This window comes from Macrobrachium nipponense, chromosome 5 (assembly GCF_015104395.2).
Source record: "Macrobrachium nipponense isolate FS-2020 chromosome 5, ASM1510439v2, whole genome shotgun sequence".
Classification (NCBI taxonomy): Eukaryota; Metazoa; Arthropoda; class Malacostraca; order Decapoda; family Palaemonidae; genus Macrobrachium; species Macrobrachium nipponense.
In genome coordinates, this window is record NC_061107.1 from 111,673,334 (window position 1) to 111,701,264 (window position 27,931).

The 27,931-nt window shown below is 44.5% G+C and overlaps 1 protein-coding gene and 1 pseudogene across 13 annotated transcripts in view; one reads left to right on the forward strand and one right to left on the reverse strand.

Moving 5' to 3' along the window:
* LOC135215595 (transient receptor potential cation channel trpm-like) overlaps window positions 1-27,931 on the forward strand; it is a 655,531-nt gene that overhangs the window by 522,474 nt on the left and 105,126 nt on the right. The gene's annotated exons all lie outside the window — the stretch shown is intronic.
* LOC135215321 (transient receptor potential cation channel trpm-like) overlaps window positions 1-27,931 on the reverse strand; it is a 40,178-nt pseudogene that overhangs the window by 3,927 nt on the left and 8,320 nt on the right.

Here is a 27,931-nt window from a genome sequence, read left to right on the forward strand (position 1 = left end):
GCGGAAAGGTCTGGATGGGGGTGGGCTCGCTAACCAGCTCCAACCCAGGCCTTTTGACACAATGCTCTGAGCCCACTTGCTGAAGTTCCACCGGTGGCGAAAGTGAAACAGCCTCCCTCCTACCTGAAAATCCTCATTGGTTCTGGTAGCCTCCTCGGCCTCCCCTGAAATGCTTTCCTCTATTAAAGGGACCTCCCGATCCTCTCCCACGAAAGGATCGCTTACCTCTGCCTCCCTTACCCGAGCGGTCATACTTCTGGGAAGCTTGACCCTCGAAGACCTGATTGTAGGCTGGAGAGAGGGCGTAAGAGGTGGAGGGCTGAGGCTGAGGGGAGATAACATAAATCGGCTGCGACTGAGCCTTTGAGGTGGAAGGTTTGGGCTGTTTTGCACCAAGGGAACAGCCGGAACTTGTTGAGAAAAGCGTGGCTGCTTCTTCTGGTAGGGCTGGAAACGTCTAGGTTTCCTTTGAGCCTTACCCTTACCGGCTTGATCCTGTCGTCTCTTGGCCGTAAGACCCCAACGGTCTTTAAGGCTTTGGTTCAATCTCGTAGCCTCTGACTGAACCTCCTTCACCATCGCTTCTGGGAAGAGGTCTGCTCCCCAGATGCTTACGTAAGGCACTTATTCGGCTCGTGCCAAATTGTTGCTTCTTGTAGGACATGTTTTTTCCTACAATTCGTCCTAGCAGTGGCGAACTCAAACATATCCGACTGCACCGTTTGAGTCAAAGATTTGTAAGAAGCTTAAAGAGTGGCTCCGACCCATAGGCAATGGTAGCCACCTCGGTCATAGCCATGGAATTAATAGGACCTGGCTAACCGCGATTTGGCATCGAATTCTGCCTGAATAAGGCTATCTGGAAGCCTAGGTAGCTTCTCACCAAGCTGCTCCATAGCACAGTCTGGTTGAGTTTGCCAGCTGAGAAGGTGTTGGGTAAATCTTCCCACAATTCACCGGCTGAAGGAAGTAAAGGAGACGTAGGATCTGCTTCCTTCAGCTGAGGCATGGAATCCCCCTTCTGGGCTGCTGGAATAGTATTGTCGCGATCTTTTGTCAAGAAAGGGAGCGGGGTACTCTCTTCCATCGTAAAGATCGTAAACGGACTCTTAAAAGGTTGGATTTTCGTGTTGGAACAATCCATGTCCTCTAGACACCTGAGCCATTCTCTCTGAGCCTCGGTCACGTGAATAGAGGACTGTCTCTTTTGGTACTTTATCATCCCGAGTCATGGCTGAGGCGGTGAGCCTGGCGTAGCCGATGAACGGAGGCTGAAGGTCTTCCGGGTAGAACTCGAAGTCCTCAATCCTCCGAGTTCCACATTCCGGGATAGAGATAAGCCCGTCTTGGAAGGGGGCGTATGACGCTACTCTCCAAGGGTTGTTCATTGAGAACGGAGGTAGAGAGTCATACGGGGGTAGTTGGGCTCCACCTGTGCTGAAAGGTGGAGGAGAGGCTAGTGGAGCTTGGCTCAGTCCAGCTATAATGTTGTCCTGAGAGGTAATCCTATCAGACAACCGAGAGATCATTTGTTGCCATGCTGTTTTTCAGAGACCCAACCAGATCGCCCACTTGTTGTAACAGACCAGCGTTGGAGTCTAAAGCCGAGCTGCTGCGGAGGTGGAAGGGTGGCTCTGAACCGGAAACCAAGGGTAGCGGAACTGACGATCGATGAGTGTTAGATCTCTCCCTGGAGGATCTACTCCTCGAGGACTTAGAGCCGGACCCAGAAGCTTAGATCTCTCTGCTCCGGGATTTCTAGCCAGGGAGAACTTACGAGAAGAAGATGACGCCGATGCCGTCTTCTTAGACGACGACGACGTCTTCGTCAAGGTTTTCACTGCTTGACCCTTGACCTTGGGTCTAACGGGAAGCGTCAGGAGAAGTATATAGTTCATTACCTGTAAAGCCTTGGAAGGATGTGGAGAGGTTTTGCAGGGGTAGAAGAACCAGTTGCACCCAAGGGCATCCCTTGGGTGTCCAACGTACCTACCTCGACCAACAGGTCGTCTACACCTACCATAGGTTCCACATTAATATCAAGCGTCGCGACTTCCGAGGAGATGTCCTGGCCTTGGTCCGTCAACGAGGCAGCCAGCTGTTGCTGGATGAAAGCGATAGTCGGGGTCGCCTCTGCTGGGTCGACGTAGCCTGTAGCCTTGCCTCCGGGGAAGATTAGTAACCGCCAACTTCTTCTCAAGAATGTAGGCATACCCTTGGCGGCGTTCTTCCCAAAACCGCCGACCCAGGCCCGCAGGGTTGCCAGTGCGGTATCCCTCACAGCCGGAGCCTGGAAGAGAGGGTATTGATTAGATTTTAAGAATAACTTAAACTAAAACCAATTTAAAGCTTAACTTAAAATTATAGCTACAAGACCCCCTGAATTTTATCTTAAGTTAGTGATTAATGTAAAAAAACTTAAGCACTATAACAAATGAGGACCAGTTACCGGAGTTGGAATACTTACCCCGTCTAAGAGCTGCTCACCAGATCGTAACAGATGGTACACGTCTCGTGGTACCAGACCTGGATGTCCCCGTGCGGAGTCGCGCATGGAGCATGGGACCGGCAAACTTCGTGTCCACATGGGTCTTGAAGTGTGGCGGCGCATCCCGGATGCTCACAGTTGGTGGTCTGTAAGTGAAAAGACATGAGTATCTTAAAGACTATCACTTACGGCTAAAGGACAGAAGAACTCCGTTGCATGCCGGAGCTCGGAAAAAATTTGGGCATAACCCCTCCCTTATCGCCTGAATAGGCTATAACCCCGGAGAGATCCGGTGAGACAGGTAAGGGAGGGGGGATGGTTTAAGGTACTTAAGATAAACTTACTAGTTTAACATAATAGATCTTAAACCTAAAAACTCGAACGTACCGGACTAAGTCCAGTGCGTGGCGGAGTGTTGTAACTCAGCGAGACGGAGTGGTTAGAAGGGACCAACTGTATGCTCCGGTCCACCCTGCTGGGTGGACTAGCACCTTTCCGCTGGATGCCAGGTCTCCGTGGTAAAGGAGCCCTAGTAAGGTGGGAAAGAGCGAGAGGACATACAGACTCGGGCTAGCAACGGAGCGACGGGGGGTAGCAACGGAGGGGGGAAAGGCCAGTCCCCCACCACCTTACCATCCGGCCGGACCGAGAAGCCGGAGAGGTCGAGTCCAGTCTGGGTCAGTCCCGTCCCTCTACTCCCTCCGCCTGGGGGGAGATGGAGGGGAGGCAGGCTCGGGTATGCAGAGCGAGCATGGGCAGACCGACCCACCCCCTCCCCCCGACTCTATAGAAGAGCGGGAGGGGGGGAAGGTGACTGGACAGGCGTCTGGCTGCCTCGTGATCACGTAGTGACCACGGGGCGGTGGTAAGAACAAAACAATAAACAACTAAGCCTAGAAACATAACCAACTGATCAGAGAGATGCTATCGGGAAGCAACCGAACTGAAGAGCGGTAGCATATAGGCCCTATGGGCAATAACCTAGGCTAAGCAAAGCCAGACGCCTAACTAACCTAACAAATATATAAATAATTCAAATGAATAATAATGAAAGAAAGAAAACAACATAGTAGGAGAAAAAATCCAGGAGTGTACGGGGAACTGGACCCGAAGGCAAGTCTACCACGTCAAAAGCTAAGCCGAGGCCGATACTAAGAGCCGTGGCTAGGGTCTGGATGGAAGGAGCCTACATAAGGTAAAAGACATGCATGCATGACAAAACCGTGTAGACCGTACCCTAAACAAAGCGGATAATTAAAATAGAGCGTACTTAAGTAAGGGGATGTTCTGGGTATGGGCGACCAAGAACGAACCCACCACGAGGCAGAACCATGCTGCCATGCTTCCGACCTAGAGTTCGTATTTATACCTAAAAAAACGGCAAATACGGGCTCAGGGCCGGAAAAAACCAAATAGCATAAACAACTGAGTACTTAACTTAGCTGCTGCGATGGCTGCACGCTCCATGGTAAATAAATCCAAAGAAAAGGGCACAAAAAACACCGAGTAAAAAAGGGCACGTGTGTATCGTGTGCGCTAACTGAAAAGGATGGCCACCAGAGGCGCAGCAGTCGGCAGCATGGGATGGAGTAGTAGTAGTAGTTGCTGCCCACTCTGTGGGTCGGCTCTCCTCTTGGGGGGATTTTGTAGTGGGAGAATTCTATTGGCATTTGGCTCGTGGTAGTGGTCTCACTCGCCATAGTGTTCATACCGACACCCTCTTGAGGGTGAGCGAGTCAGTTATACTGACCTTTTTCTTTATTTATTTATTCTCTGGTATGTGTTAGTACAATTTACCCTAGAAATAATAGATTAAAGGATATTTCGCGCAGCGACACGAGCCAATCGCCCAGAAAACCATATTTCAAGTACTGAAAACAAGATAAGATCTGTAGTGAAAACTCACCCAAGGTCTCAAATTCTTTTGCATAGCTTCTAAGCTCCTCATATACTTCAGTTTCTAAATCATCATCAGCAGCTTCATGTGCCAAAGCTTTGTACAGCTTAGCAGCAACCAAAGCTTTGGCTATTGCTTCTTCTCCATGGTGCCACATTAGCATAGCCATCCCTTGCCTCTTTGTTAAAACTGCCCAGACCTTTCAAATAATAAAAATAATTAAGGCAAAATTTACTAGTGGTTAAAAAACTTGTACATAATAAAGAATTTATATTTTCAACTTTTTATTTACTCTTCCACATAAATGAATTATAAGTTTCAAAAACATTAAATATTCTTCAATAACTTGGTATCTTATAAAAGGTAAATAAATATTCTATTGTTACTGTTGAAAAATTATACAATAATTATGACATTAACAGTCTTAGCTTATAAGCCATTAAAATAAGATGAAAGTATCTCTACATACCAGAAGTTCACTGAAAGGATAATCAAATTCATAATCTGAATGCACGTCTCCATGACTAGAGTATGATTTTGGTGAATTCTGGGCATTTTTCAAAATATTTTTTCCAGCCTGGAAAATGCTGCTATTGTTACGCTGGAGCCGAGGAGATACAGTGAGAGAATTCTCATAAATTGATCGAAACTTTCTGCGAGTTTTGTAGAAAGATCTGTAGATATATGAAATAAAATACATTAGATAAAAATATACATACTCTTAATTAAAAGACGAGTGATTAAATCTCATACAATTTTTTAAGAGTGAAAAACTGCTAGCTTTCTGGAAGAAAATATTTTATAATAAGCATCAAGAGTATTTTCAATTAAAAATGTTTTATTATCATACTGCTCATTTTAGTGTGAATTTTGGGAAGAGTTTTTATATTTTTTATAACCTCGTGATAAATGGATACAATAAATAAAAAAATGAAGAAATCAATTGATAGGGAGTGGATATTGCAAAATCTTTTGTTGATATTAATCTTGCTATGGGGTTTAGTCAACTTCCTTTTAAACATATCTCTTCTTAGCTGTAATTTTACCAGATATAAAAAGGCATTTTACTAAATGCATCAGCCTGACCTTAACAAGAATTACCCTGTCCCCATAGATTTATAAAAGCCATTTGCTCGCTACAAAAAAGGATTTTGACGTAAGGAAAAATCTATTTCTGGGCGATTGGCTCGTGTCGCCAGCGAAATATCCTTTAATCTATTATTTCTAGGGTAAATGTACTAACACATACCAGAGAATAAATAAAATAAAGAAAAAGGTCAGTACAACTGACTCGCTCACCCTCTAGGAGGCGGGTGTCGGTATGAACACTAGGCGAGTGAGACCACTACCACGAGCCAAATGCCAATAGAAATCTCCCACTACAAAACCCTCCAAGAGGGGAGCCGTCCCACAGAGAGCAGCTCGTACTACTATACTCCATCCCATGCTTGCGACTGCTGCGCCTCTGGTGGCCATCCTGAAGTTAGCAGACAATCTTGAGCGAAGGGACGGGTAGGGGGGTATTTCGCTGGCGACACGAGCCAATCGTTGCCCAGAAATAGATTTTTCCTTACGTCAAAATCCTTTTTCTGGGCTCAGCTCGTGTCGCTTGCGCGAAATCGTACCAGAGAAACAGCACAAGATTGTAAAGAAAGTAAACAAAATAGGTCTCAAATAAAGATACAAATAAAAATGAATGAATATAATTGCTAAAAAGATACAAATACACAGTAAAACAAAATCAGAATTATGCTTAAATTACCCTTAAAAACTAATTATGTTAATAATATAAGGTAATTTACCATATATACAAATAGGTAAAATGATTACCTATCATAATAAATCTGTGTAACAACATGTATCAAAATAGAACTAGCAATTAATATAAAGTTACATAAATATTTGATCAATCACAAAAATATATATCTCAGGAATGTATATGACTTAATATACAAAACCCGTAACCATTGTAATATGATGTATCCCCTAGCATAAAAATAAGGGGATAACATCTATAGATCAGTATGGTAATCAGCTGTGTGTGTCCCTAACCAGACAAAAGGGACACTATATAATCATAAAGCAGCTAAGACACAAGGTGAATGCTAAGCTAATGAACAAGGTAGGAATAGACGAACTGTTGGGTGAGGCAGGTGAAAAGGAGGACTGAATCTTCTACTATAATCTAACTAGAGTCAGGGGAAAAACTATGTTACCGCTGCTACTGCTGGGAATTTCAGAGCTTCCAAGGACTTAAGGTAGTGACGTTTTGAACACTGTCGGCGATTTCCATCCGGTATACTTCTTTAAATCATCAAAATTCATATGCTGGAAGTAATTAATTGAGGTGGCTACTGCCCTGACATCATGTGCTTTTGGGAAAGGAGTCAGGATTGGCTTGTTTGATAAAGTACAGGATTTGTTGCCTGATGCCTTTAGTGGATAAAGTACCACCTTTTTCCCTCCTAAAGAGGGGCCCCCCGATGAGGAAGAGGAGGTCCTGGATAGAAAGGCTCGTAAGGTTGAAACTGGACAAAGGGAAACATCTTGCGGAAGGGGTAATACCTTCCAAGGTTCCCACCTCATCAAAGGATCTTCATTCTTTGCTAAAAAAAACTACGTTCCGGAGAAAGTAGCACCTTCCCCTGTGGGAAGGAAATGAACATGATCCGGATCTCTGGATAAAGCCGACAGTTCTGAAATTCTTGCTCCTGAGCTAGGCTTAATAAACAGAGTTTTCCTTAGGAGCACATAAACGAGCATGTGTCATTATCGGTTTCGGAAGCCAGTTTAGAAACATCGTTTAAGAACCATGAAACTGACGTAGGCCTGACAGAGGGCCTAAGTCTAGCACATGCTTTAGGAATAGACGAGAAATAGGTATCTGTCAAGTCTAGTTAAATCCAAATTGAAATATCTTTTTCAATGCTGACTTGTTCGTCGTAATAGTGCTAGCTGCTAAACCCTTTTCAAATAAAGATCTGAAAAAGGATATAGCAGAATTAACTGTGATGAATCTGATATCTGACTCTATCAGGAAGATTGCTAACTTTTGACGGCAGCATCATACTGCCTCAAAGTTGAATCCCTTTTATCGGATTCCAGGAAAAGAATATTCTGAGGGTCAATATTCGCATCTCTTTTTGCCGCAAACTTCATGAAATCCATAAAGTTAGGGTTTTGAGAATCCCTGAGGAAGCGAACACAGTCTTCGTTTGTACTGACTGGGAGAGCTTGGGACTGGGGATCCGAAGGGGACGAAGGGCCCAGTTCCAGAATCATGGGTACCAATTGCTCTTCGGCCAGTCTGGGGCTACTAGAGCCACTTGACCCCTGAATGTCCTGAGTTTGTCTAATACCTTCATAAGGAGATTCACTGGAGGGAAGACGTAAATCTTCTCCCAGTTGTTCCAGTCCAGAGCCAGGGCGTCCGTGGCGTAAGCCAGAGGGTCCAGGTTGGGGGCTACTAACACGGTAGTTTGTGGTTTGCTTGTGATGCGAAGAGATCCACCTGTAGCCCTGGGACTCTTTGAAGGATCCATTGGAACGAACTCTCGTCTAGAGACCATTCCGACTCTAGGGGTTACTGATCGGGATAGGGCGTCTGCTATGACGTTTCTCACTCCAGCTCATGTGGGTGGAGGAGGAAAGATGCCAACTGAATTTGTCTGCCAGGGAGAAGATGGCTATCATGACGTGGTTTAGATGACGCGACTTGGAGCCTCCTCTGTGTTTATGCAATGTACTACCACTGCGCTGTCCAAGACTAGCTTTATGTGGAGTACCTTGGTGGGCGTAATCTTTTCAGAGTCAAGAAAACTGCCATGCCTCCAGTACATTATATGGAACTGACGGAACTGGGGTGACCAAATTCCTTGAACCTTTTTGACTTGGGAGTACCCTCCCCAGCCGCTTAAGGACGCGTCTGTGTGGATGGTGATCCCTGGTGGAGGGAACTGAAGAGGAACTGACACTGACAGATTCTTGACTTTTGCCCACAGGCCGAAGCCGGTTCTTTAGAATCAGAGGCACTGAGGATAGCTTGTCCCTGAACCTGACATTTGCTCGTGAGCGCCAGATCCTGGTTAGATCTTTTAGTTTGGCTTTCATTAAGATGTTCGTTACTGAAGCAAACTGGAGAGAGCCGAGGATCCTTTCCTGAGCTCTCCTGGATTGCTAGTTTGTGACTTAGAAATTGCTTGACTGACTTCGCTATTTCTTTCCTTTTGGTGGATGGAATCGACAGAGTGTGTGAGGATAGATTCCATTGAATGCCTAGCCACTGAAAGTTTGACTCTGGAGTGAGTCTTGATTTGGATCTGTTTATCTTGAATCCTAGATATTCTAGGAATTGGATCACTTTCAGTGTGGCCTTGTTGCATTCTTCGACTGATGGGGCCCAGATCAACCAATCGTCGAGATACGCTACTACATACCATAATCCCTTGAGCTCTGAGCTGTTGCACTACTACTTCGCTAGCTTCGTGAACACCCTGGGTGCCACGTTGAGCCCGAACGGGACTACCTTGAAGGAGAACGTCTGATCTCCTATCTTGAATCCCAGATACGGACGGAAGTGTCTTGCAATAGGGATATGATAGTCAGGCGTCTGTAAGATCGATAGAGGTGGTGACGGCCCCACGGGGAAGTAAGGTCCGCACCTGTGAGATCGAGCATCTTGAACTTGTCGCAGCGGATGGCTAAGTTTAAGCGGGACAAGTCTAAGATTACCCTTCTTTTGTTTGAGCCTTTCTTTGGAACGCTGAACAAGCGACCTTGAAATTTTAACCTTTTGACTTTGACTATAGCTCCTTTCTGAAGGAGGTCCTCTGCGTACTCTGTCAATTCCTTGGAAGGAAGTTGACGGAAAGGTCTGGCTGGAGGTGGGTTCGTCAACCAGCTCCAACCCAGCCCTTTTGACACTATGCTCTGAGCCCACTGGCTGAAGTTCCACCGGTGGCGAAAGTGAAACAGCCTCCCTCCTACCTGAAGTTCTTCATTGGTTCTGGTAACCCCCTCGACCTCCTCTGAAGTGCTTTCCCCTATTGAAGGGGCCTCCCGATCCTCTCCCACGAAAGGACCGCTTACCTCTGCCTCCCTTGTTCGAGCGGTCATACTTCTGAGAAGCTTGACTCTCGAAGGCTTGATTGTAAGCTGGAGAGATGGCGTATGAGGTGGAGGGCTGAGGCTGAGGGGATATCACATAAATAGGCTGTGATTGACCTTTAGACGTGGAGGGCTGGGCTGTCTGCACTAACGGCACTGTAGGAACTTGTTGAGGGAAGCGCGGTTGCTTCTTTTGGTAAGGCTGGAAACGTCTGGGTTTCCTTTGCCCCTTACCTTTTGGTGTCAGGTCTTGCCTTCTCCCTAGCCGTAAGACCCCCAACGGTCCTTAAGGCCGGCTCTGGTTCAACCTCGTAGCCTCTGCCTGGACTTCCTTTACCATAGCCTCTGGGAAGAGATCTGCGCCCCAGATGTTAGAAGAGAGTAACCTATTCGGTTCATGACGAATGGTTGCCTCTAGCAGGACATGCTTCCTACAATTCGTTCTGGCAGTGGCAAACTCGAACATATCTGACTGCACCGTTTGAGTCAGGGCTTTGGTCATAAGCTTAAAAATTGGTTCTGAACCATAAGCCATGGTTGCTACCTCAGACATAGCCATCAGGTTGATTGACCTGGCTAGTCGTGTTTTCGAGTCAAATTCCGCTTGAATAAGACTATCAGGGAGCCTGGGCAGCTTTTCACCAAACTGCTCCATAGCACAGTCAGGTTTGAGTTTGCCAGCTGTGAAAGTATTAGGCAAGTCTTCCCACAATTCTCCAATTGAAGGGAGCAACGGAGATGTGGGGTCTGCTTCTTTTAACTGAGGCATGGGTTCCCCTTTCTGAGCTGCTGAGATGGTCGACCTAGCTATCTTGGTTAGGAAAGGGAGCGGGGTACTCCCGTCCATCGTGAAAATGGTAAAGGGACTTTTGAATGGTTGGATCTTGGTGTTTCGAACAGTCCATCCTCCTAAAGAAACATCTGAGCCATTCTCAGCTGAGCCTGGTCTCGAGCAATAGAGGACTGTCTCCTTTGGTACCCTGTCATCCCTAACCATAGCCGAAGGCGTGAGCCTAGCGTAGCCTATGAAGGGAGGCTGTAGGCCTTCCGGGTAGAACTCGAGTCCTCTATTCTTCGAGTTCCAAACTCCGGTATGGAGATGAGACCATCTTGGAAGGGGGCGTATGATGCTACTCTCCAAGGATTGTTCATGGAGAAAGCGGGCAGCGAGTCATGCGGGGGAAGCTGAGATCCGCTAGTGTTGGAGGTTGAGGGAGAGGCAAGAGGGGCTTCTCTTAGACCGGCTATAATAGTGTCCTGAGAAAGTGATCCTGTCCGACAGGCGGATATCATATGTTCCATACTCGTCTTAAGGGAGCCCACTAGGTCGCCCACCTGTTGCAACAGGCCAGCATTGGTGTGTTTCAAAGCCGCTGCTGCGGAGGTGGAGGGGAGACTCTGAATAGGCACCAAAGGTAGTGGAACTGGTGATACTGCCGGGGTGCGGGATTTCTCCTTAGGTTTACTCTTTGAGGACTTTGAGCCGGAGCTAGACCCTTTAGACCTGTCTTGGGCCGGGATTACGAGCCGGACGACTTGCGCGAGGAAGAAGACGAGGACGTCTTCTTCGAAGACGATGACGTCTTAGTCAAGGTCATATGTTTGGACTTGATCTTAGGTCTAACCGAAGCCTCTGGAGGAGTATATAACTCATCACCCGTAAAGCCTTGGAAAGGATTGGGAAGAGGTTTTGCAGACACGGGGTAGAAGAAACAGTCACTCCCAAGGGAGACCCTTGGGGGTACCTGCATTACTTACCTCGGCAACAGGTCGTCTATACCTACCATAGGTTCAACATTTATATCCAGGGTTGCGACATCCGTGGAGATATCCTGGTCTTGTTCTGTTTAAGGAGGCCGCCAGTTTGTTGTTGGATAAAGGCAATAGAGGAGGGGTCGCCTCTACCGGGTCGACGTACCCAGTCGCCTTGCCTCCGGGAAAGATTAACAGAGCTAATCGCTTCTCCAGTATGTAGGGCTGACCCTTGGCGGCGTTCTTGCCAAAACCTCCGACCCAGGCCCGCAGGGTAGCCAGTGCCGTATCTCTTACTGCCGGAGCCTGTAAGAGAGGGTATATTTTAGATTTAAGAATCACTTAAAACTAAAACTTAGAATATAACTTAAACTAGATGTCTTAAGTTAAAGTAAATAACGTAAACTTAAGTACTAAAAGAAGCGGAGCAAGCAGCATGGCCGGAGAAGGAAGTACTTACGCCTTCCAAAAGATGGGTTGGCTCAACCAGATCGTAACATATGGTTACACGTCTCATGGTACCAGACCTGGGATGTCCCCGTGCGGAGTCGCGCATGAGCATGGGACCGCAAAAACTTCGTGTCCACAGGGGTCCTGAAGTGTAGCGGAACATCCCGGATGCTCACAGTTGGTGGCCTGTAAGTGGGAAGACACATGAGTATCTTAAAGGGGGAACACTTACAGACTAAGGACAAAGAACTCCGTTACATCCGAGCTCGGAAAAAATTTGGGCATAACCCCTCCTGCATTGCCTGAATAGGCTATATCCCGGAGGAGATCCGGTAAAATGAAAGGGAGGGGTAGGGATGGTTTTAAGAAACTTAAGATAAACTTAAAGATAACTTAAACCTACATGCAATGTCATGCAATGAACCGGACTAGGTCCAGTGAAGCGGAGTTGTAGTAACTCAGCAATACGGTACGGTTAGTAAAGACCTACTGTATGCTCCGGTCCAACTACGGTGGACTATACCCTTCCGCTGGATACCAGGGCTCCGATATGGAGGAGCTCTAGTAAGGAGGGAAGGGCGAGATGACATACAGACTCGAGCTAGCCCGGAAGGGCAATGAAGTAAACGGAGGGGGGTGGGGGGGGAAAGGCCAGGGCCCCCCACAACGTACCACCACCCGGCCGAGCCGAGAAGCGGAGAGGTCGGAACCAGTCAGGGACTGTCGGACTCCCAGGTCCCTCCGGATGGAGGGGAGAGGGGGAGCCAGGCTCGGGCATGCGGGGCGAGCAAGGACAGACCGACCCACCCCCACCCGACTCTATGGAGAGGGAGCGGGAGAGGGGAGGGGGGGACTGGCAGGCGTCTGGCTGACTCGTGATCACGTAGTGACCACGAGGCGGTAAACTAAGATACAGTAACCAAGCCTAGGCCAACCAACTGATCAGAGAGAAGCTATCGGGAAGCAACCTGAACTGCAAAAAGCGGTAGCATATAGGACCCATAGGGCTAAACCAACTGATCAGAAAGAAGCTATGTGGAAGCGACCGAACTGATCAACGGTATTTTAGACTAGGCTCTACGAGCCGGGACCTAGGCTAAGCCAGACGCTAACTAACCTCACAGTGACAAAACATATAAATATATATATAATTAAAAATGAAAGAAAGAAGTAAAAAAGCGGAGGAGAAAAATCCAGGAGTGTGCGACTAGCCCGAAGGTCGAGTCTACCACTCAAAGCTAGTCAGGGGCCGATACTAAGAACCTGGACTAGGGTCTGGATAGAAAAAGCCTACATAAGGTGAAATACATACATGTATGACAACCTGAGTAGACCTAACGACGCGGATAATCAAAATAGAGCGTAAATAATAAGGGATGTTCTAGGTATGGGAGACCAAGAACGAACCCAACATGCGGCAGACATGCTGCCATGCTTCCAGCCCCCGAGAACGTATTTGTACCTAAAAAACGGCAAATACTGTCTCGGGGACGGAAAAAACTCGCTAACCGTAAATACTGAGTACTTAACTTAGCTGCTGCAATAGCTGCACGCTCCATTATCGAAAATCCGAAGAAAGGGCAACAAAATCACAGAGAGAAAATAACACGTGTGACTCGTGTGAGCTAACTGAAAAGGATGGCCACCAGAGGCGCAGCAGTCGCAAGCATGGGATGGAGTAGTAGTAGTACGAGCTGCTCTCTCTGTGGGACGGCTCCCCTCTTGGAGGGTTTTGTAGTGGGAGATTTCTATTGGCATTTGGCTCGTGGTAGTGGTCTCATCGCCTAGTGTTCATACCGACACCCTCCTAGAGGGTGAGCGAGTCAGTTGTACTGACCTTTTTCTTTATTTTATTTATTCTCTGGTATGTGTTAGTACATTTACCCTAGAAATAATAGATTAAAGGATATTTCGCGCAAGCGACACGAGCTGAGCCCAGAAATGACACATTTTTTAATCAATTCGTATTTTTCATAGCTAACAAACCTTTGGCCTTAACAATAGGCTATTTCCAAGCGCTAGCAAGTAACCGGTTAAAAACAATCAAAGATTGTAAGCAAGGAATCTGTGAGATCTGGCAAACTCCTCGCGTACAAGGTGATAGCTGGTCAGAGACCGCACAACTGACTTGTGTAATAAGTACATCTGACAAAGATGACAAAATCGTGATCATGGACAAAGACTTTTACCTCAATTAAACCAACCATCTACTTAGTGACACAAACACGTATGTCAATTAGCAAAAATTCCCTCCAAAATGTCCCCACAGAATTTTTTAGAAAAGACAAAAAGAGTAGCATTGAAATACTGGAGAAATTTAAAGTCATTAACCAAAAGTACCTTACTTTTATGGGCTTCGCAAAACTCATAAAGATAATCTTCCATTCAGACCTATTATCTCGTGCCAGACCTTTCAATTATAAAATTTCTAAATATAATTAGCAAGCCTGCTTTCCCCTTTATTAGGCACAATTTCTCCTAGTCATATGAGACATTCTAAAGATTTCTGTTACAAATTCAAAGAAGCATGTACATATACCACTTCACAACGTAAAACTTTCAAGCTTAGAGGTAGATTCACTATACTAGTATTCACAAAAAAGAACCAGTACATGACGTTCTATGGTTTTTGAAATAAAAATTAGCCCCCTATTCAGACTGTTTCCCACTGGCCCTAGATAAAATAATAAAGTTAGTTAAATCATGTGTATCAAATAACATCTTTTAATTCGGGGGGTCATTCTACAAACAAAAATTCGGGTGCAGTATGGGCAGCCCTTTAAGTCCTGTTTTAGCCAAGCTATACAAGGAATGTTTTGAAACTATAATAATAAATGCAATAAAACCCAGACATACTGTGGATGAGATATGTAGATGATATCCTAACATTTTAGCATAAAAGGTGGGATAATTTCAACCAATTTCTTTCAAAATTAAGTGTGTTAGTGCCAAGCATCAAATTTAAAGTTGAATGGGAAACAGAAAACAAAATTTCTTTTCTTGATATTTTAATAATTAGAGTTATGACAGAATACATTTTAACTTTCATACATTTGCTATTGTAGTTATCATGACATTTCTATCAAGATTGGCATAGCCAGCAATTTATTCTTAAGAACCGTACGGATTTGCTCCCCACATTTCCTGGAAAGGAAATGTAAACTAATCCTTAAGTAGCTGCATCTTTAAAGTACCCTGACCATATAATTGAGAAAGTGATCTATAAAGATAACATAATCTTCTACCGTCCCCTTCAAAACAAGACTAGAGAGATGCTCAACAATAAAATCAAAATCCCACACCTGGACAGGATTAAGACGTTGACAAAGACACTTGGAAAATCTAACCCTTTTGCTTTTACCTACCCAAATACCTACCAAATCCCTGATTAATGTCCAACAAAAGCTGTCCCCCAAAGACACACAGGAGTTCACAAAATCTCTTGCCCTGACTGAGACCAGTAAACTGGAATTTGTCACTTATAATTTATAGGAGCAATTGTCAGTTCAAAATCCAGAGGATAGAATCAGTATTGATTAAACATAAAAATATGATGAATCTCTCAAAAGGAGCCTGGGACTCAGATATTATATATAAAATTTTCCTCAAACCAGCAATTGAGGAAGATCAAGGTGAAATTGTCAATTGGAGCAATATAACGGCTGACCTCTGGCCCTCTTGGTATAAAATACTGCCCTTTCTGTAACTCTTATCTCATTCATTACCTTACTGAAGAGGGAGACAGTTGTTCTCCTTAATATGGCATTAACTTTCTATAATTTGGTATTTTTATGGGCTCCTTTTCAAGGACAATCGGTTCTCATTATCAAATATCCTTAAAATGACCAAACATATAGGCAGCAGTATTTGTTATATGGGTGCTGGCTTCTTGATCTTTTAATTACCCTGCTTCTCCTGTTTGGCCCCACCCTCATGACCTTGACCTTTCTCTGCCTGCAGCATGTTCCAGGTGTTCATTTTCCATATGTGTAATGTGTTTGTGCTTTATTCTTTTCTATTGTGGGAGTACTATATGATTTTTAATGACAGGCTATCTATGAATCTGTCTCCAGCGTTGCCTACAATTGCACTGTTAGCGCATGTTATGAAGGCATTCTCTACCATCAGTTTGGCTGTTCTGTTAGTGTTCCTGCACTATATACCATTTCTTGATTTAAGAGGCTTCTTCCCTAGTCAAACAAACTTTTCTGCTTTTTCTACAGGGTGCCTCCCCAACTAACATTTATTCTTGAAAAGAAGAGACATTTCTGGATGCTAAGCTATTTACTTTAGTAGGGACAATGAAAGTAGCAATATAAATATATCAAAACAAAAGCATTGGGCTTCCAGCAGTAGTACCATAAGGTAATTTGATGTTCTGTGGCACATTCATCAATGTTCGACTTAAAGTTCACCTTATATGTTAACAAAATGAAATTATACAGAAATTTGAAAAATCTGCTATGATCGGCCACCAGATGATGTAAGGGAACATACATAAGACAAACACCAATTTTTTAAACAATTTTTTATTGGAGAACAAAAAATGGAATCCTAATTTATAAAGTAGACTAAACGATTCCAACAAACTTGAGACAGTTATATGCTATAACTTGGCAATTTACAAACCTTGAGTAATATCTCTCATAAAAAGGAAGTGTTACAAACAAATAGTACTACATGTTTTTTTTTCTTCTAGGATTTTCTGACTCTTTCCCAATATAAAAGAATTGAATAAAAATACTTACTTACTAAAATAGTATCATCAAATACATATTCTTGACTAAAACAAAGAGACAGAAGAGAAATCCTTACTCACCTATATGCACCACCCATTAATTTGTTAATTACAAGGCCAATATCGATAAGTGTAGCGATAGTCTCGTGGAACAGTCTTCTTGACATCACGGATTAGTAGCGTAATGTATTTGCTGGTCCCCGTTTCTATACAAACAAAAGTAACGGCCATTATAATTCATATAAACTTTACTCTGTAAAGTATAAAATCTTGAGTAACATGAGAAGACTTTACTTTATACAAATAAAGTCTGAAAAAAAGAATAATAAAGATAAAACCAATCTGACAATATAATTTAGTACCTGTGAAAAGTAATGTAAAAATATCATATTAAGGATTACAATAATTCTATCACAATACTAGTACATAGAGTTTACGTACTCCTAAAAAAGTATAAGTTTTGGTTTCCCAAAAGAATAAAATTGTCTTTGTTATAGATACTTACTGAATTGTAAAGTTCCTCTAGTCGTTGTATAGTTAAAAATTTATTCATTGTAACACCCTGTTCTAAGAGAAGTTTTACAAATTCAATTCGGTCATTTACCAAGGCATCCATCATTGCTTGTTCCAGAGCTCCTGAAATTACAAAATTTTATGGTGTAATAAGTAAATAAAAAGTACTCAAGACAAATTGGCATCACAAATTTATCAGACTTGGCCTATGAGTAACTGTACCAATTATCATTTCTGGGCTCAGCTCGTGTCGCTGCGCGAAATATCCTTTAATCTATTATTTCTAGGGTAAATGTACTAACACTACCAGAGAATAAATAAATAAAGGAAAAAAAACAAATTGAAAAAAGGGATCAGTACAACTGACTCGCTCACCCTCCAAGAGGGTGTCGGTATGAACACTATGGCGAGTGAGACCACTACCACGAGCCAAATGCCAATAGAATTCTCCCACTACAAAATCCCTCCAAGAGGGGAGCCGACCCACAGAGTGGGCAGCTAGTACTAACTACTACTCCATCCCATGCTCTGCGACTGCTGCGCCTCTGGTGGCCATCCTTTTCAGTTAGCGCCACACGTTCACACGTGCCATTTTTTCTCTCTGTGTTTTTTGTGCCCTTTCGTTGGATTTATTTACCATGGAGCGTGCAGCCATCGCAGCAGCTAAGTTAAGTACTCAGTATTTATTGTTAGTTGGTTGTTTTTTTCCGGCCCTGAGCCCGTATTTGCCGTTTTTTAGGTATAAATACGAACTCTAGGTCGGAAGCATGGCAGCATGGTTCTGCCTCGTGGTGGGTTCGTTCTTGGTCACCCATACCCAGAACATCCCCTTATTTATGTACGCTCTATTTTAATTATCCGCTTTACTTAGGGTACGGTCTACACGGTTTTGTCATGCATGCATGTCTTTTACCTTATGTAGGCTCCTTCTATCCAGACCCTAGCCACGGCTCTTAGTATCGGCCCCGACTAGCTTTGAGTGGTAGACTTGCCTTCGGGTTAGTCCGTACACTCCTCCTGGATTTTTTCTCCTACTATATTGTTTTTTCTTTCTTTCATTATTATTCATTTGAATTATTTATATGATATTTGTTTAGGTTAGTTAGGCGTCTGGCTTGCTTAGCCTAGGTCATGGCCCATTGGGCCTATATGCTACCGCTCATCAGTTCGGTTGCTTCCCTATAGCATCTCTCTGATCAGTTGGTTATGGTCCAGTGGGCCTATATGCTACCGCTCATCAGTTCGGTTGCTTCCCGATAGCATCTCTCTGATCAGTTGGTTTGTCCTAGGCTTAGTTGTCTTTGTTTTGTTCTTACCGCCCGTCCCGGGGTCACTACGTGATCACGAGGCAGCCAGACGCCTGTCCAGTCACCTTCCCCCCCTCCCGCTCTTCTATAGAGTCGGGGGGGGGTGGGTCGGTCTACACCCATGCTCGCTCCGCATACCCGAGACTGCCTCCCCTCTATCCCCCCAGGCGGAGGGAGTAGTAGAGGGAACGGGCACGACCCAGACTGGATCTGGACCTCTCCGGCTTCTCGGTCCGGCCGGATGGTAACGTGGGGGGGGGAGGTGCCTTTCCCCCCTCCGTTTGCTACCCCGTCGCTCCGTTGCTAGCCTGAGCCTGTATGTCCTCTCGCTCTTTCCCACCTTACTAGGGCTCCTTTACCACCGGAGTCCTGGCATCCAGCGGAAAGGTGCTAGTCCACCCAGCAGAGTGGACCGAACATACAGTTGGTCCCTGCTAACCTCTCCGTCTCGCTGAGTTACACACCTCCGCCACGCACTGGACTTAGTCCGGTACGTTCGAGTTCTAGGTTTAAGTTTTATTAGGTTAAACTATTAAGTTTATCTTAAGTACCTTAAACCATCCCCCCTCCCTTACCTGTCTCACCGGATCTCTCCGGGGTTATAGCCTATTCAGGCGATTAAGGGAGGGGTTATGCCCAAATTTTTTTCCGAGCTCCGGCATGCAACGGAGTCTTCTGTCCTTTAGCCTGTAAGTGATAGTCTTTAAGATACTCATGTGTCTTTCCACTTACAGACCACCAACTGTGAGCATCCCGGGATGCGCCGCCAAACTTCAAGACCCCTTGTGGACACGAAGTTTGCCGGGTCCCATGCTCCATGCGCACTCCGCAACGGGGACATCCAGGTCTGGTACCACGAGACGTGTACCATCTGTTACGATCTGGTGAGCCAGCTCTTAGACGGGGTAAGTATTCCAACTCCGGTACTGGTTCTCTTTTGTTTTAGTGCTTAAGTTTTGCATCAATTACTAACTTAAGGTAAAATTCAAGGGATCTTATAGCCCCTATAATTTTAAGTTAAGCTTTAAGTTAATTTTAGTTTTAAGTTATTCTTAAATCTAATCAATACCCTCTCTTCCAGGCTCCGGCTGTGAGGGATACCGCATTGGCAACCCTGCGGGCCTGGGTCGGCGGTTTCGGGAAGAACGCCGCCAAGGGTATGCCTTACATCCTTGAGAAGAGGTTGGCGGTACTAATCTTCCCCGGAGGCAAGGCGACAGGCTACGTCGACCCAGCAGAGGCGGCCCCGACTATCGCCTTCATCCAGCAACAGCTGGCTGCCTCGTTGTCGGACCAAGGCCAGGACATCTCCTCGGAAGTCGCGACGCTTGACATTAATGTGGAACCTATGGTAGGTGTAGACGACCTGTTGGTCGAGGTAAGTTCGTTGGACACCCAAGGGACACCCTTGGGTGCAACTGGTTCTTCTACTCCTGCAACCTCTCCATCCTTCCAAGGCTTTACGGGTAATGAACTTTATACTTCTCCTGACGCTTCAGTTAGACCTAACGTCAAAGGTCAGCGGTGAAAACCTTGACGAAGACGTCGTCGTCGTCTAAAAAGACGGCTTCGGCTTCATCCTCCTCTCGTAAGTCTCCGACTAGGAACCTCGGAGCAGAGAGAACTAAAGCTTCTGGGTCCGGCTCTAAGTCCTCGAGGAGTAGATCCTCCAGGGAGAGATCTCGTACTCCAGCGGAGTCGTCAGTCTCACTACCCTTGGTTCCAGTTCAGAGCCACCCTTCCACCTCCGCTGCAGCTCCGGCTTTGGACTCCAACGCTGGTCTGCTACAACACAGGTGGGGGAGATCTGTTTGGGTCTCTGAAAAATAGCATGGAACAAATGATTTCTCGGTTGTCTGATAGAATTACTTCTCAGGACAACATCATAGCCGGACTGAGCCAAGCTCCTCTGACTTCTCCTCCGCCTTTCAGCACAGTGGAGCCAACTTCCCCCGTATGACTCTCTACCTCCGTTCTCAATGACAACCCATGGAGAGTAGCGTCATACGTTCCCCCTTCCAAGACGGACTAATCTCTATCCCGGAATGTGGAACTCGGAGGATTGAGGACTTCGAGTTCTACCCGGAGGACCTTCAGCCCCCGTTTATAGGCTACGCCAGGCTCACAGCCGCAGCCATGACTCGGGATGATAAAGTTCCAAAGGAGACAGTCCTCTATTCACGTGACCAGGCTCAAAGAGAATGGCTCAGGTGCCTAGAGGACATGGATTGTTCCAATACGAAAATCCAACCCTTTAAAAGTCCGTTTACGATCTTTTACGATGGAAGAGTAGTACTCTGCTCCCTTTCCTGACAAAAGATCGCGACGACGACTATTCCAGCAGCCCAGAAGGGGGACTCCATGCCTCAACTGAAGGAAGCAGATCCTACATCTCCGTGCTTCCTTCAGCCGGTGAATTATGGGAAGATTTGCCTAACACCTTCTCAGCTGGCAAACTCAAACCAGACTGTGCTATGGAGCAGTTTGGTGAGAAGCTACCTAGGCTTCCAGATAGCCTTATTCAAGCGGAATTTTGATGCGCAAATCGCGATTAGCCCAGGATCTATTAATTCCTTATGGCTACTGACCGAGGTGGCTACCATTGCCTAACGGGTCCCGGAACAACGCTCGTTCAAGCTTCTTACCAAATCTCTGACTCAAACGGTGGCAGTCTGACATGTTTGAGTTCGCCACTGCTAGGACAAATTGTAGGAAGCATGTCCTACAAGAGGCAACAATTCGGCACGAGCCGAATAAGTTGCTCATGTCAAGCATCTGGGGAGCAGACCTCTTCCCAGAAGCAATGGTTAAGGAGGTTCAGTCAGAGGCTACAAGATTGAACCAGAGCCTTAAAGACCGTTGGGGTCTTACGGCCAAGAGACGACAAGACCAAGCCGGTAAGGGTAAGGCTCAAAGGAAACCTAGACGGTTCCAGCCCTACCAGAAGAAGCAGCCACGCTTCTCTCAGCAAGTTCCAGCTGTTCCTTTAGTGCAAACAGCCCAACCTTCCACCTCAAAAAGGCTCAGTCACAGCCGATTTATGTGATCTCTCCTCAGCCTCAGCCCTCCACCATCTTATGCCCTCTCTCCGGCCTACAACCAGGTCTTCGAGGGTCAAGCCTCACAGAAATATGACCGCTCGGTAAGGGAGGCAGAGGTAAGCGTTCCTTTCGTGGGAGAGGATCGGGAGGTCCCTTTAATAGGGAAAAACACTTCAGAGGAGGCCGAGGAGGATACCAGAACCAATGAGGATATTCAGGTAGGAGGGAGGCTGTTTTTACTTTCGCCACCGGTGAACTTCAGCAAGTGGGCTCAGAGCATTGTCTCAAAAGGCCTGGGTTGGAGCTGGTTAGCGAACCCACCTCCATCCAGACCTTTCCGTCAACTTCCTTCCAAGGAATTGACAGAGTACGCAGAGGATCTCCTTCAGAAAGGAGCTATAGCGAGAGTCAAAAGATTAAAATTTCAAGGTCGCTTGTTCAGCGTGCCAAAGAAAGGCTCACAAAAAAGAAGGGTAATCTTAGACTTGTCCCGCTTTAAACTTAGCCATTCGCTGCGACAAGTTCAAGATGCTCACGATCTCGCAGGTGCGGACCTTACTTCCCCGTGGGGCCGTCACCACCTCTATCGATCTTACAGACGCTTACTATCATATCCCTATTGCAAGGACACTTCCGTCCGTATCTGGGCTTCAAGATAGGCGACCAGACATTCTCCTTCAAGGTAGTTCCTTTCGGGCTCAACGTAGCACCCAGGGTGGGTGTTCACGAAGCTGGCGGAAGTGGTAGTGCAACAACTCAGGTCACAAGGGATTATGATAGTAGCGTATCTCGACGATTGGTTGATCTGGGCTTCAACAGTCGAGGAATGCAACAGAGCAACACTGAAAGTGATCAGTTCCTGGAAATATCTAGGCTTCAAGATAAACAGGACCCAAGTCAAGACTCACTCCAGAGTCAAACTTTCAGTGGCTGGGCATTCAATGGAATCTATCCTCCCATACTCTGTCGATTTCCATCAACCAAAAGGAAGGAAATAGCGAAGTCAGTCAAGCAATTTCTAAGTCACAAACTGGCGTCAAGAAGGACTCAGGAAAGGATCCTGGGTTCACTCCAGTTTGCATCAGTGACGAACATCCTAATGAAAGCCAAACTGAAAGACCTAACCAGAATCTGGCGCTCACGAGCAAATGTCAGGTCCAGGGACAAATTATCCTCAGTCCCTCTGATTCTAAAGAATCGACTTCGGCCGTGGGGCGGAAGTTCAAGAACTTGTCGTGTCAGTACCCCTTCAGTTCCCTCCACCAGGGATCACCATCCACACAGACGCGTCTTTAAGCGGTTGGGGAGGGTATTCCCAGTTCAAAAAGGTTCAAGGAACGTGGTCACCTCAGTTCCGTCAGTTCCATATAAAACGTACTGGAAGCAATGGCAGTGTTCTTGACTCTAAAAAGGTTACGTCCACCAAGGTACTACTCCCACATAAAGCTAGTCCTGGACAGCGCAGTGGTAGTACATTGTATAAAACAGAGGAGGCTCCAAGTCACGTCATCTAAATCATGTCATGGTAGCCATCTTCTCCCTGGCAGACAAGTTCAGTTGGCATCTCTCCTCCACTCATATAGCTGGAGTGAGAAACGTCATAGCAGATGCTCTATCCCGATCAGTGCCCCTAGAGTCGGAATGGTCACTGGACAACAGTTCGTTCCAATGGATCCTTCAGAGAGTTCCAGTCTACAGGTGGATCTCTTCGCGATCTCAAGCGAAACCACCAAACTCCCGTGTTATGTAGCCCCCAACCTGGACCCTCTGGCCTATGCCACGGACGCCCTGGCTCTAGACTGGAACAACTGGGAGAAGATTTATGTCTTTTCCTCCAGTGAATCTTCTCATGAAAGTGTTAAACAAACTCAGGACATTCAAGGGTCAAGTGGCTCTAGTAGCCCCAGACTGGCCGAAGAGCAATTGGTATCCCCTAATTCTGGAACTGGGTCTTCGTTCTCCTCCTTTCGGATCCCCAAATCCCAGGCTCTCCCAGTCAGTACAAACGAAGACTGTGTTCGCTTCCTCAGGGATTCTCAAAACCCTAACTTTATGGATTTCATGAAGTTTGCAGCGAAAAGAGATGCGAATATTGACCCTCAGAATATTCTCTTCTTGGAATCCGATAAAAGGGATTCAACTTTGAGACAGTATGATGCTGCTGTCAAAAAGTTAGCAATCTCCTGAGAGAATCAGATATTAGAATCATGACAATTAATTCAGCTATATCCTTTTTCAGATCCCTATTTGAAAAAGGTTTAGCAGCTAGCACGATTACGACAAACAAGTCAGCCTTGAAAAAGATTTTTCAATTTGGATTCAACATAGACTTGACGGATTCCTACTTCTCGTCTATTCCCAAGGCATGTGCTAGACTTAGACCTTCTGTAAGGCCTACGTCAGTATCATGGTTCTTAAAACGATGTTCTAAAACTGGCTTCAAAACCGATAATGACACATGCTCGTTTATAATGCTCTTAAGAAAAACTCTATTTTATTAAGCTTGGCTTCAGGAGCAAGAATTTCAGAACTGTCGGCTTTATCCAGAGATCCGGATCATATTCAATTCCTCCCACGGGGAAGTACTACTTTCTCCGGAACGTAGCTTATAGCAAAGAATGAAGATTCTTTGATGAGGTGGGAACCTTGGAAGGTACTACCCCTTCCACAAGATGTATCTCTTTGCCCAGTTTCAGCCTTACGAGCCTTTTCTGTCCAGGAACCTCCTCATCCTCATCGGGTCCCCTCTTTAAGAGGGAAAAAGGTGGAACTTTATCTTATTAAAGGCATCAGGCAACAAATCCTGTACTTCATTAAACAAGCCAATCCTGACTCTTTCCCGAAAGCACATGATGTCAGGGCAGTAGCCACCTCAATTAACTATTTCCAACATATGAACTTCGATGATTGAAAAAGTATACTGGATGGGAAATCGCCGACAGTGTTCAAACGTCATTACCTTAAGTCCTTGGAAGCTCTGAAATTTTCAGCAGTAGCAGCGGGTAACATAGTTTCCCCTGACTCTAACTAATCTTTAGTAGAAGATCCAGTCCTCCTTTCTACCTGCCTCACCCAACAGTTCGTCTATTCCTGCCTGGGTTCATTTACGGTCACCTTGTGTCTTAGCTGCTTTTATGATGATGTGGTGGGTGTCCCTTATTTTTTTGCTAGGGACACTCACAGGTGATTACGGATATTGATCTCATGGATGTTATCCCCTTATTTTTATGCTAGGGGATACATCTTAATTGTAATGGTTACGGGTTTGTATATTAAGTCATATACATTCCTTTATATATTATTATTGTTGAGTTGTTTATTCATCTTATTATATTAATTGCTCTGGAATTTTGATACATAGCTTTACACAGATACCTTTTTGATACATATAAGCCATTTTACCTCTGTATATATGTAAATTACCTTAAGTTAAGAAAAATATTATTAGAATTAAGTGTAATTTATGCATATTTCTATTTTTGTATCACTGTGTATATGTATCCTTTTGGCAATTATATTCTTTTAATTTTATTTTATCTTTTATTTTGAGACCTATTTTATTTTATTTTATTAATTTTGTTTACAATCTTGTGCTATTTCTCTTGTACGATTTCGCGCAGCGACACGAGCTGAGCCCAGAAAAGGGATTTGACGTAAGGAAAAAATCTATTTCTGGGCGATTGGCTCGTTGTCGCCAGCGAAATCCCCGCCCACCCATCCCTTCGCCCAAGATTGTCTGCTAACTCAGATGGCCACCAGAGGCGCAGCAGTCGGCAGCATGGATGGAGTAGTAGTAGTACTAGCTGCCCACTCTGTGGGTCGGCTCCCCTCTTGGAGGGATTTTGTAGTGGGAGAATTCTATTGGCTTTGGGCTCGTGGTAGTGTCTCACTCGCCATAGTGTTCATACCGACACCCTCTTGGAGGGTGAGCGAGTCAGTTGTACTGACCTTTTTTTTTTGTTCTTTTTTATTTATTCTCTGGTATGTGTTAGTACATTTACCCTAGAAATAATAGATTAAAGGATATTTCGCTGGCGACACGAGCCAATCGCCCAGAAATAGATTTTTCCTTACGTCAAAATCCCTTTATTTTTACTAATATGATCTTTGGTATTATGATGATGATGATGATTATTTTATTTTGCATTAAGTTATTAAATTTGCTAGTCCATTATTATTATTATTATTATTATTATTATTATTATTATTATTATTATTATTATTATATCATCCAAAATATTTATAATAAAACATACAGGCTTCAAGACTATAATTTTCACAAAACCCTTGAAATCTAGGATATCAGATAAAAATAAACAAATATTATACTATATTGTCACAAAAACCTTGAAAATCTGATAATCAGCATATAAACAAATATACATATACATCCTTTCCAAGGTACTACTATGTATATCACAACTAATGGCATATGCTACACATACCTAAAGGCCACTCAACATCCTCATTAAAGACATGTGATCTGGCTATATCCACCCTGTTCCATGTTGAGCTAATGACAGTTGTTGTTCGGGAGGGTTCAGTCTTTGAGCATGAAGCAACGCTGATAGAATACTTTGATCAAGCTCAGATCCTTCTCTTAATCGGAAGACTGTGATCTGTAAATGGAATCACAAATACAATTAATGGAAGTAAGAAAACCCAAAAATTTTAAAAAAGTCAAACCCTTTAGTACTTGGAATGCTTCTTTTTACAATTCGACATGCATAACATTATGTATCAATTTTTACAAAAATTAATTTTGCATATGTTAATGCTAACAATACAGTTAATACAAAATCATCAGTTAAAGAATACACTAAAGCATATAGTTTATAATATTATATATCAAAATTACAATATGTATAATGAATGTTTTCTATCCTTACAAAGACCTGAACTTACAAGATCTCTTTTGCGCATGCACTGAATGACTTCTGCGAAAAGCTTCTCTGCTTGTGCTGCTCGAATATCAAATATCCGTTCTAATGTCAAGCAAATGTTGTCCCTATTCGCTTCAATCATACTTAAACCATTGGTGCTATATCTGAAAAACAAGATTTCATTAACGTATGAGATCTAAAAATTGAAAACGAAAGAACTTGGACATCAGTAAATGCAATGATACTTGCAATAAATAACAGTACAGTATAGATGTCAATGTCCAAATCAAAACTTTCTATAAACAAAGATGGCGTTAAATTATATTTTCCATCAACGAACAAATAAGTGGGAACTTCTGCAATGTAAAACAGTCTTCATTCAATAGCATTCATCATTAATACTCTGCATGTTATTAAAAGTGATCATTAATACTAACAACCAAAACAAAGTCATAATAGATTAAGCGCAACTACAGTTATGAAGTACAGTCATACCCTGATTAATAGACTTAAACCATTCCAGAAGGCTGTCCCTTAACCGTTCTGTCGTTAAAAGAAAATGAACGCATCAAATAAAAAAATCAATGGAATTGGATTACTCCATTCCAGAACCCCAAAAAATGATAAATTTTATAAGACAATTTGTATTTTCATAGCTACAAACCTGAGGTCTTAACAATAGGATAATTTCTAGCGCCTAGCTGGATCCGGTTAAAAACCAGATGAAAGCAAGGAATCTTGTGATATCTGGCAACGCATGTGCATGTGTAGCTCGGGTTAGGAGTGGTCAAGGACGACGCTGCTTACGCCAGTCTTTCCCAACTCCGGATTACTTAACAAACAGAGGGGCGGCTAGAGGCGGGCAGTATAACGTTAACACCTCAGGTTTGTAGCTATGAAAAATACAAATTGTCTTACTACCCACCAGTCCAGCTCTCAAAAGAAATGGTTCTTGGAGAGGGACTGAGCCCATTGAGAAGCTAGATAAATTGATATCTAACCACTCAGAACCTGAGTGACGTACAATGATATATGGGATAACCATTGTATAGGGAACCAAAGAGAAATTTTGACTGTCCAATAACAAACCAAGACACCAGGGTTTGTATTACTCCAAACCCCTCCTTGCCAAGGAGTGGAGCATATGCTACCAAATATCAGCATGACTCCTTACTCACCTGTATCAGACCAGTCCAGCGAATTACGTGTCTATTCCTTAAACGACCCGAAGTAAGAAGGAAAGGTACAAGAGAAAGAAGGAGACCAGCCAACTCACTCATTCTCTTATCCACACAATCATCTTAGGTAAGATACAAAAGTGCCCTGTTAAGGGCAACTATGAGTTACACAACCTGTTGGGGAGCCACCACTGTACCCAGAGAAAACGTGTCCGTAAATCTGTGGGCAACATCCTTAAGCTAGAAGGAGGTGAACGTGGACTGGCGTAACCAAGTACCAGCGCTCAACACTCTATGTACAGCCAAGTTCTTTTTGAAAGCCAGAGAGGGACAAATACCTCTAATGTCATGCGCTCTAGCATGCACATGATGGTGGTGGAATCATCAAGAGTCAAGTAAGCCTGTCTGATGGCTTCCCATATCCAAATAGAGATAGTATTCTTAGACACCTCTTTCTTTGTACGGTCTGTGCTAACAAAAAGTCTGCCGCAGCCTGGTCTAAGGTGCCGAGTCCTTTAAAGATAGCAACGCAGGGCCCACACAGGGCACAACAAAAGCTCTTGAGTATACACCCACAA